Source organism: Gasterosteus aculeatus, chromosome Y, assembly GCF_964276395.1.
Source record: "Gasterosteus aculeatus chromosome Y, fGasAcu3.hap1.1, whole genome shotgun sequence".
Taxonomy (NCBI): Eukaryota; Metazoa; Chordata; class Actinopteri; order Perciformes; family Gasterosteidae; genus Gasterosteus; species Gasterosteus aculeatus.
In genome coordinates, this window is record NC_135709.1 from 12,888,939 (window position 1) to 12,900,751 (window position 11,813).

The following is an 11,813-nucleotide window of genomic DNA, read 5'->3' on the forward strand; positions in this document are numbered from 1 at the left end:
TTGTTTTTGGAGAGAGATGTGTATTGCGGCCTGTCGTAAGTCAGAGTGGGTATGCGCCGTTGTTCGTCCGCCACATTTATACATCTTAGAAGCGGTACATGGCTGTCCCCCACTAATTGATAGTCAACAATATCGCTATATATGTATAATGCGTAACTACCTGCGTGTATATCGGCGGGATAGGGGGTGGTATAGGATCTGTCAGTAGTCGGTAGGGGAAAAGCCTCCCCATCTTTAAAACCCAATATTGTCGCGAGCCGTCCTACAAAGGTTATAGTTGAATCCTCTGTTGACCCCAGAAAGTATACGCGGTTTTTAACACTACTATAATGCATAGATACCCCCTCCAGCTGCGTGTTAATGCTGATTCGCTCATTAAACGCTTTAACAATAGCCTGTATAGACTCATAAACCCCAATGTCCATAGTAAAGGCTGATTTAACCCTGTTTTTACCATTGTACACTTTTACAACCGCATCTGTTTTCAGAAAACTGTACCACACTCTCGGATACTGGAATTCTACCAACCCCACCTCATGTGGTTCGCTCAGAACAATGGCCTTGGCTAATTTTGTCCTGTAGTTCCATATCTGATTTTTAGGATAAACCTGAGCCGACGCGTTACTAGGTAGTGTAACATAAAAACCATTCTGGGTCATCGTGCCGTGTCCTATGGTGGACGGTTTAAGAGTGAACTCTCAAGATGCAGGCATGTGTCTTTTATCAAGCATCCGTGATGTCTTTTTCTGAGACCCAGGAGTTAAACTTCTCGGGCCACACCAACCATTTCACAAAGACCTGCTTCTTGCCTCTGGAGATTTTTCTATCCATAATTTTTTCTATTTTAAACACCTTGTTTTTACCTATAATTACTTTTTGTAACTCCGGTTCGTAAAACGCTCCTTTCAACAATTCCCCTGCACAATCAGTTAGTTTATAAACCGGAGGATCTCTGGCTATACACCTTGATATTGTAAAATGCTCATCGGTGAATGTTTGTTTATAACCCTTCCTAAACCCACCGCGGAGTTTTGATATTCTCACGGTGTCGCCCTTGTTAAATTTAAAGCATACTGTCTTCTGAGGGTACAACTTGTACAGTTGGATGAAGACCGTCTTCTCATTGTCTTTATTGACCGTTGATGGCTGCATCTTTATGGACCTGTGGTGTGAGTTATTATAGGCCTCGACAAGCTCCTGTACTACATCCACATATCTTCAAGAATTAACGGATGTTAAATATCTCCACATGCGGGTTTTAAAAGTCCTGTTAAAGTAACATTCTCTAAAGTAACATTCTCCAACCGCATTGCGAAGTTTAGACACACTGCCTAACCCTCCCGGATGGGCTGGATCTAAATAAATCTTCTGTAGAGTCCCTTCCATGATAATACCAAAGTATAAATGACCGACAGTTCATTCGTTACAACATATTTTATTTCTCTTGTACAAAATGTGACAAGCAGATTGATAGTATAGTAGTATTTTGCCCCATTGCAAAAGCAAAAATACATTTTCAGTTATAAAAACACTCAAGAACTTCACTTCATTTTCGATTTCATTTTTTTTTTTAGCATGTTTGATTGTTTTTACACATCAATGTCTGTCGCATCATCATCATCATCATCATCGGGTACCTCCCATGCTTCATACGGGTTTGGTACAACATGCCAAGCTTTTTCAGTTTGTTCATTTTGAGTTCATCTTCCCCGATCAGTGTATCATACATTTATTGGATACTTTCAGCCACATTGCCTCCAGATTTCAGCTCGTCAAGAAGTACTTCCGCACCCCCCTGGATGCGGTCTGCATCGACTTGAAGGTCATTCATATCCATAAACAGGAGGATGGCGGATATGAAGTTCTCATTCCAGAGCCTTTTCATCAGCGGATCGAAGTGTAGTTCGTAGAACCAGTCACAGGGGTATAAACACGGATGGTTTTTCTGACTGGGATTATTTGTTTGACAGCCGTAGCAGATCTCTATATTGTATTTAACCCAGACCTTGTTCAACAGATGTAGCACCCCGATTCTAAGGTATTCTAGGAACCGTGCAGTATCCTTAAACACCTCGTGAGGTTCACAGAACTTCTTTTCTTCTTTTTCTTGTGTGGCCATCGGTACGGGAGGCGGAGTCTGAGGTGGGGTGTGAACCATCAGAGATGGAGGTGAAGGAGAATTGGGAGGAGTCCAGCCCGCCTGGGACCCTGAGATTTCCGAGTCTAAGCAAATTTTTTTCATTATTTATTATTCTGCATGAATTAACATCAGTGACAGAAATATATACACAACATTAGCGTAACCCACCTGTCATTCATTTAAATGGTTGAGGGGTGAATTATTTTCGGTCTACACATGGTAGTAGATATACCAGGTTGCACACCGCTCGGTGTATTGTCGTAAACAAGACGTTTTCTAACAGCCCCGTAAGCCTTACTGACGCTGTCTCTCTGGATAGATTTGTCAATCTGACTAAACACTTTTTGCAGAGCGGGCCAGTCACACCACTGAACAAAGAACACGAGGGGGAACCATATATTAAACTCTTCAATGGTAAGAGGGTACGGATGCTCTCTCCATCCTCGGCGGCCTCTTTGAGCTACCACATACTCTCTGTCTTCACAAACGTTTAAAAAAATGAAATCGTCAGGGCGTCTGTTGTACCGATCTGCCATGAGATGGTGTATTTTAGGCCCTGTTGTACTATACCACTGAACAGAGTATAGAGATTCTAGAAAACCTGGTTGTTCAAGATCTATGCAGACAATTGATTGAAACTGCTGCCCGTCTTTTACAGACATACACCCATGTCGACCCCCCACAACAGCCTCATCATCAACTGTTTCACCAACACCCCCTCCTAGCTTGTCTTGCCCTTGATTCTAGAAATCATCGTGACCGTGCCATCATAGTATTTAACATTATACATGTACCCATAAACACCCTCCAGCTCTAGCTCTTCAGCAGGCTCTCTAGAAAGACATCCCTCACGCTTTTTCCGGCGCGGGGGAGCATCTACATCTGCATAGCATGGTCTATTTTCTGTAGACATACCTATGTCAGTCTCTGGGGCCTGCTCCATGCGATATGCAGCCTGCATTTTGCAAAGAATCCGAGTGCACGGCAATAGTAGCGGAACCAACAGCAGCAGCAACAGCAGCAACAGTGGATGAGTCCAAAATGAGTGCGTTGGTGGTGGAGGCGAATAACACATCTATATATATGATGAAACCCCTCCTACAGTGATCGCCCATCGCATAAAACACACCCTGAAATGGCAAATTTCCATCAAAACCCCGCACGTCATCGTCAAAATGGCGTATTTATGCTTAAACAGTGCACGCCCCCCTACAAATCACGCCCCAAAATGACGTATTTCCGTTTCCACTCGTAAAATGACGCATTTCCGGGCATGACCACAAAATGGCGGCGGTTACGGTTATGCATGAGGTCAAAGGTTACATGCACGCAGATGTGAGAGGGTGAACTTTCAGTTCAGTTAGCAAAAGTCTCGCACATGGTGCGGTGACCACATGGTGAGGTGACCATTTTAATGCCCCTTGATGTGATCTAATCATCTGAGTCGAATGAGGCTCTACCATCTGAGAATGAATGATATTTCTTTTCAAGTAGGGTCGGATGGAGAAGGCGTTTATGAGGGGAATTTGTATAAAATTCAGTCGATGAACATTACAAAAAAAAATATTAGTTTTGAAGTAGATTGACAATGCAGTGAAAGCTGTCATTGTGACGATGTTTTAGACATATACCTATTCCTACATTTCCAAGGTAGTCAACGGCTTTAGGGAGCAGATGATTGTTGCTGTTCTAATACAGATGTTTTAAGGTTGCACGGACTTCAAAACTAGAAGGTAGAACAGGGTTCAAGATCTAACAACAGGGCATTATGAAACCAACAACCCTGGAAGTGAGGAACCCTCCTTACATTTCCCCTACCATCCTTCTGTGTGGGCCTTTGCAACTGCTCCAGTAGCACCTCGGGGTGGGAATCGCTGCACACCACTTGGAAGAATCTAACTGGACCTGGTATAACGGTTTACGAGGGCTTCTTTTGTGGTACTTTGTGTCGCAGCAGGCATTATACGTTCCTTTTGAGACCAGCCAGACATTTGGTGCTCTGAACAGAATACAAAAAAATGAAATGTATTTATTCTACATGGCAGATCTGTAAATAATATATTATAAATATATCGGTAGGATATTGTCAACCCTGCCATTTTTGTCCTCAAAATAAAATCTTGCTTGCCAAAAGCTTACGCTTTGGTGACTGTTGTGGTGGCAACCGATGTCTAAATGATCAGATGTTGGTGTGTGTTGTGGGACCGTTCCGAGGAGGCGAGCATGCATTGCAACAGGAAACTTAAGATTGTGGCCTTTTTCTGTATTACATTGGGTGCGCTGTTGCCAAGACAACAGCAATTAGAAAAGAATTGGTTACCAAGCAGAGAGTGGTTATGTTTCCATAGCAACCAAGGTCAGGGAGAAGGCTCTGGGTTTACCTGATTCTTAGGAATAAGACAGAAATGACATATTGGTTATTGGTCTAAGTACCAGGAGCCATCAGGTTCATATGGTGATATATTATCTGTGTTTGCGTTCAAAGACTCCAGCAGACTTTAACTCCCGGGTGCCCTGCTTCCTTGTTGGCTTTTAAACATCTGTGGGGAAATTGAATAGGTGATGATCATTTACTTATGGCTTACATTTAGAGTTAAAAAAAAATGTAGACGCTATTATCCTCGGCAGCCACCCTGAACCGGTTTTCGCGTAGGGCGGCTGCTGGGTAGAAGTGCGGATTGGCTGATACATGCAAACGAAACAAACCCTTGAACATAAGAGGGGGAAGCGCTCGCCGGCGCGTTTCCCGGAGACCACGTGTCCGATGAACGAGGACAACGGAGTCCTCCTTCACGCGCGCATGTCAGCGCCCGCCGCGCGCCTCCTGCGGCGTTAGTTAGTTGATTATCGCCGCTTACGCAAACAGGCCGTAATGACAGTGACATAACACGGCCTGCTTAAGCCCGCGTCCGCGAGGTGCAATGTGCTTTGGAAATCTAAAAAAAAAACTGAGTTAAAAAGATGATGTCGCGTGTTACGGTCACTGCGCGGAACATCGATCCCCGACTTCTCTGCCTCCCGCCGGTTGTTTCATCTCCTCATCCGTGAACCCCGGTCAGTCTGTCTCCGGATAATCACAAACACACACGGCGTAGGTCCACTGTAGTGTGTAACCAAGGCTGGGAGAACATTTAATCCCTCCGCACCTGCTCTCCACACCGCCCTGACCTCCTGCAGCTGCTGCGGTGTGCGCTTTCCCCCCTTTTCATTAAGTGATACTGCCGACCTTGCATTCATGTCAGGAGTGGGTTTTTTCACATTTTGCATATATGTAGATTATCTGCGTGGGTTTTTAATAAACACATTTGAGCTAAACAGATGGTGCGCAACACAGATGCACTGTGATATAAGATGGGACGTTATGGTCTGCAGCAGGACAGACTGCAGGGATCAGTATTCAAATGAAACATGATGACATTTCCACTGCATCTTGTCTGCGCTCTGCATGTTGGAGCTTTACGGTAACATCGTTTCAGGCTCATTATGGGGCTCCGGTAAGATATACGGCGGTATGTGATACAGCCGGTTAAAAAAATATAAATTATTAGACAAAGTATGATGGGAAAATCAGTCACCTTCACGACAGCACACAATTGACTTCAAGTTAGCAAAGCTTCATCCCGTCCAGTGGGTAATGCTCTCATAAGAGCTTGAAATTAAATTGGACCATATAGTGTGAAACTGCATTGACTAAAATGCTAAAAAAAAAAATCTCCCAAAACATCTTTGTCCTTTGTCCAAAACTTCTATAAAGACAAAAAAGACAAAAAGAAAATGGGCAAATTACAGACCATTTTATTGGCATAAAATATATACAAGTGGTAATATGTAAAAACCTGTAAAAGCATTATCGTATAAAAATACCTCTTTCCCCATCCATGTGAGAAAAAAAGATGTTTGTTGGACAGATGTTCATGGACCTACTGGACAAGCCATTCTGATATGAATGTGCAGCTTTTAAGTGTACGCTAGAAAAAGAAAACACCTTTGGTTTCTTCCGAAAGGTCCAGCTGCCTGCTGCTTCCCACCTCCGTCGCACATCAATCACTCTCTCTACGTCTCCATTTACACTTATTCCATGCTCTCCTCCCTACAGGTACCTGCTTTGTTCTGAGGAGGAAGCGGGGAGAGAGGTGAAGCGGTGCGGACGAAAGGAAAGAGGCAGAATTGCTACCTTCTCGCGGAGGGGGAGGAGTGACCGCTGTATGAGGGAGGGGGAAAAGCGGCGAGGAACACTGGTTTTGCATCAGCGGGAGAGGACCGCTGATGTACTACAGAGGAGGAGGCGACTCACAGAACCACTGTTTTGTACCTCCTGATGGAGCACATGTTTGAATGCATCGTCACCGTTGGCTAATAACAGGAGCCCACCGCTCCTGCAATTTGAGTCCAATTTTGGTTTGAACTCCTCACGCGCAGACGTGCCTCATGAAGTTGACCACGTACTCGGCGTTGGTGCGCTGCACAGAGATGCCGAAGGGTTCGAATGGGTGGATGGTGAATGCGACCAGGCGCCGCACGGTGTGATTTACCGGCCGCCCCAGCAGCCCGGCCTAGATCTTGAACTTCAGCAGGCCGGAGTCCCGCGCGTAAAACCTGGTGGGTGACGGGGACGGAGAGAAATTAGTGCCATTGAATCCCTCATTCAGAGTTGGCCCAGTCTTTAAAGAGACGAGAGAAAGGAAAGTGAGCTGACACGTGTTGATGAAAATATGCCGTGTGTCAGATAAACGGAACAAATCAAACGCTCTGAGATAAGAAGCTTCCAGTAAAACAGATATGTTAGATTACCTCATAAACGTGCATGTGCTGTAATCAACATTCATCTGTTGTATTGAAAAAAAACGGATGCCTGGCAAACAAGCGTAAAACAAAAATCATGATCAAAAAAGAAAACAACGAGAATATGAAATCCATTCATTTATGAATGGATTGAATGGAAGAGTCCAGTTTGCAGATGGGATGCTGAGCTCTGGTCAGGATGAGAGTCATAATGCTCCCACTACTAGTCGCTGCTCATTCGGTCTTTGATAAGAACTACAAGTTGTTTCATATTGTCATTTCTTAGTCCCGCCTCCGGTGGACCAGTAGATGAGTAGCGTAAGCTCTAGATGCATCTCCAAAAGAGAATGTCCTTGTTCTCTTGGCTACTTTTAGGGAAAATCACATCACCCTAATAAGATATTCCTTTATTAATCCTACTATTGTGAAATTCACAGGATCGTGTGACAGCGCGGAGGATAGTGTGGACCTTGATGCATTCAAAAATGTTGCTGGCCAACTCGGACATTCAGCCCCATCTATCGGCCCTAAATGTGGCCAAAGCAACACAGCGGCCGCATGAGCACACACTGAGGAATGTGTTACTTCAACGGTAAGACTTCGGCTGTTGCCATGGTGATCAACATCCAATTAAGTACTCAAATGCATCTGTTGTTTAACAAAAGAAAAAAAATGTATACATGGAAGCACCCAAAAAGAGCCTCTGATATAAGGGATCGGGATGTCACCAGGGGCGGAAGGTATCAAAGTATCCCTTCTGCCGTACCGGTTTTCAGCTGATCAGTTGCATATTTCAGAATTTTTGACGGTCGCATTTACTAGTGCGCATTTACAACGACACGCGTCAGTAACAGTTTGTATTTGAAAGGTGATTTTTACAGTTCAACACAATGAGATGTTCAACTGAGATCTTCTAAAACATTTTTTTGATGGGACAATAAACAGAGTAACAGTATTTTAAGGAGGGTTTTTATTAGCCATTTAACTCTAACATCAAATGAAACATATTATTAAAAAGAGAAACACTGAGATCTTATTTTTTCCATCTAAGCAACTATTCAAATAAACTACTAAAATAATTTATCTCATTATAATTTTGGATTACTTGTTTCCTGCAAATAAACTATAGATGACAACCACAACAAATATAGTAATAGATCATTTTGGAGGTTTAACTTTGAGATGAGGAAAATTATGCCATGCAATTGCTGTACCGCCGCTTTATATTTTTAGATGCGTCTAGATTTACATATACGGAAAGAATAAAGAATGTAATCATTTATGCTTCAATTATATTCAGCACAGACCTACATTACACACTATTCATCATGCACTGTGCAGAATGTGAGCTCGCCGCGGAAGTGCTACCTGATGGGGTGATCTCCGCAGGTCTCCATCACAGACACCTACTTGTCATCATAACTGAAGAGGGAGAGGTCGAGGTAAGGACTGCTGCTGTAGGACTGGGCGCTGATGGGCAGCTGACCCAGCAGCCGCCGCACCGCCTCGGTGTGCCCGCCATAATTGGCGTTGACTATGGTGTCCTTGAATATGAGGAGCAGCGGGACGGGGGGGCAGGTGGGGGGGGGGGTGTTTCAGCACAACAACATTAAAGAGCAACAGAGATTCCCCAGTGAATGGGCTCTCTCTCTCGCTCTCTCTCTCTCTAACCCCTGTGTCCACAAAAGCGCTTTTATGATCCCAAAGTGAGACTCCTCCTGGTTTGGATCCTCGGAGAGGAGGGAACGCTTTGGAGGGAACCTTCGTGTCTAATCCAATCACTTTGTTTCAAACTCTCGTAGCTAAATTATAGTCCTGCGTGTTGCCACAGACAACCAACGCTGTCTGTGGTTTCACCCTACATTTGTAGTTTTAGTTTACTTTCCTCTCATCTTGTGCCACATATTTGCAGACCTACCTATTCGGCTCTATACAGCGTTAGTTGCTATATAATATTCTATGAACCAGGCTTTTGCGAGCCAGTTGTAAATGAAACAAACCAGGTTTGATGAACGTATTCGCTAGCTTTCAATCTCTCCTCTTCTTCTTCCCGACATCAACTTTCAAGATTCTAAAATCCAATTCTAATCCTTTTGCCTCGCTCAAACCACCCTTCATCTTCTCCTGCCTCACAGCCCTCCCCCCTTTGTCTGGTCCTCCCTCTTCAACGTCCAGAGGATGTTGTCACTTACACTGGCGAGTCGAACCGCGATATTTAATCACGGCTCCTCCAGCCATGCTCTGTCTTAACGTCTTCTATATCTAGAAGTCCCTAAACCTTGCCCCTCCTCCAGGCATCACAGCTGATCCGCTTCCCTTCCTTATCGCCTCCTTCAAATCCTCCCTGACATTTGGCTTCACACCATCAGGTTCCTCCACCCTCCATTTATAAAATAAATAAATAATATTTAGAGCCTAACGGCAATGTAGAGTGGGAAAAGCGAGCTGAGATGAGGGGATCTTACCTCCAGAGAAGTCTGGTCAGAGGAGAAGGCAATGAAACAGCGGCCATCTGGCGAGAACTTTCTGAGGAAGCAGGGGGGCTTCTCCACGTTGACCACAGTGAAGTTTGGGAAAAGGTTCTGGTGGAAGCACCGTACTCTGTACCAGTGAGCTCCGGGTCGGTCCAAACAGATCCGGCGCCTCTTGAGGCGATGAACTACGTTTTGATTTTGTATCCGCCTGGGCTTCAGGGTCGGCGTGTCTTCGTCCATCGCTGTGATCGGAGAACAATCTCAAACGTCTCCTCAGAAGGCGGTGAAACCGGCGGCCAGAACGGGGACAGACTACACCATAGTGCAGTCCTTTTACCCCGGTTTTCTATCGAAACTGAGAGGGGAGACAGAGGAGTCAAATTGCTCAGTTTTCAAGTTAAACAGGTTAGAGCGTACAGAGAAATGAGAATCTGAACTATCAATCTTACAACCAAATGTTGGGTTGGAGATGTGCTTTTTATGCACTGTGGATGGTTTTCCCGAAATCTTGCAGGCACTCAATCGATGACCACTGTTTGTTTGTTTTTTGGCAGGTGAGCGAAGCAGAAACCTGCAGCCACTCGCGTATTTGACTTGTTTTTAATTCCCTACCAACTCGATCACGCATTTCCCATAATGCAACGCGACAGCACATTTCATTAAATGTCCCGGGGTGCAGAGCTGGGCTTTCTGTCAGACATGTGTTTTAACTACGAGGGCCTTTCTCAGTTAAAAAAGCTTCTCCACAGCTGCTGACGACATGTAAGTAATTAAGTTCTGCACGTGACGAGGGAAGCGACGCGCGGATATAAATATATAACCGTTAGTAGTTGTGTTATAGTCGCACCGCTGTCTTCGGCTGCAGATAGAACTTCCAACGACGCGGCACTGGCTCAACAAAGAGCCGCTACATGTGATTTTTACTTCAGACATTTGACACTTACTCGTTGTTAAAAATCCGACAGGAAGCTCTCTGCGTCCGGCTGCGTTAGCACGCGGCAGTTCGGTTTAGCAAAGGCCAGCGATGCTAACTTCTGTCTCGCGTCAGTGGCACATGTCCGGCTTTATTTGTGTCGCGCGGAGCAAGAGTGACCGTGAGCGTCACGGTGCTTTCAGGGCTCGATCGATGCTGCAAGGTGAGTCCGCTCCCGCCGCCATCCATGCCTTAAATCTTCGGCTGCTCTCCAGCCGCGCCGCCTGCCAAGGGCCCCTTTTAGAATAACTTATTTTCCCCGTTAAGATGGTTGAGCTACTGTAGAGAAAAGGGCACCGTCTCTCGCTCTTTAATCTCATGAAGTGCTCGGCGAGAACGACAGATTTGTTTCTCCGACGCGCCCTGAAAGCAGCTCCATATCTCAAGCGCTTGAGCGCCGCTCAGCATCTCGCCGTCGTAGACGAGCTTTGGCATGTTTGGCAGAGCGCCTTGAGCGCCGTGTACAACTAGTATGGATCAACCGATTAACCAATTGATCCATATATAAGGCGCTGCGGATTATAAGGCACTGTCGTTTTTGAGAAAATGAAAGGCTTTTAAGTGCGCCTTGGAGTGCGGAAAATGCGGTATATTTACTTTAATACTGCAAGAGGGCGCCCCATTTGACATTGTTTTGTTTGGCGGTGCCTTTTGTTGAATAACGATAGGCGGACAAGAGCAGCCGTTTCGAGCGAGAGCCTTATTGTTTTAATAATCGGTTCGTTTAAATTGTTTGTTCCTCATCAAATAATGTTTCACATAACTAATGTGCCGCATCATAAATATTTTGATATTAATTTCAAACTTTTCAAAATTGAAAATTAAAAACATTTTATTTATTTATTGTAAATGACCCCCCGCGGGCCACACTTTGTGAATCGCTGACCTACACTGTATATGACTGTCCTGTTTGTTTAGCCTACTTCATGTAATCTATTTGTTTATCACAGCCGGTAGCATAAGCGTAACGCCAGTGACCTGCATCTTGCCACCCCATAATGACGGATAATTAAATTATGATTATCCTCTTTCTTCTCAAGCATGTTCTTACGGAAAGAGAGCAGAAAAATACAGAAAAACGTTCACAGCGCGTTGGTCCTGGAAGACTGCTAATGGTTCTTTTTGCAATTATCCCTGACCAAAGAGTCTCGTTTTGAATGTTGTAATTTTCCATAAAAGCACATGTGGGCATAGAAGGCCAGCCAGTTTGAAAAGAAAAATTAAGGAATCAATGGAGCGAAAGAGGTGAAATTATCCACTTTAACATCTAATGGCATTTTCCTTTTCAACTATACCTGATTAAGCCAGAGCTTCAAGAAGTGTGTGAGTGAGTGTGTGCAAGTGTCTGAGCGGTGTGTTTGTGTGCTTAAAGAATTGTGTGTGTGTGTGTGTGCATGCAGGTGTATTTGTGTGCCACAACCATAACCCGCACAGGCGTATTTCA

At 44.6% G+C, this 11,813-nt stretch overlaps 1 long non-coding RNA gene across 1 annotated transcript; it reads right to left on the reverse strand.

The window, feature by feature from the left end:
* Positions 1–5,915: 5,915 nt before the first annotated feature.
* On the reverse strand, positions 5,916–10,811 carry LOC120812232 (uncharacterized). Its single transcript, XR_005710545.2, has 3 exons — positions 10,341–10,811; positions 9,388–9,751; positions 5,916–6,736 (listed from the first exon to the last, which is right to left on the reverse strand). It is a non-coding gene; the product is annotated as an uncharacterized LOC120812232 (long non-coding RNA).
* Positions 10,812–11,813: the final 1,002 nt, after the last annotated feature.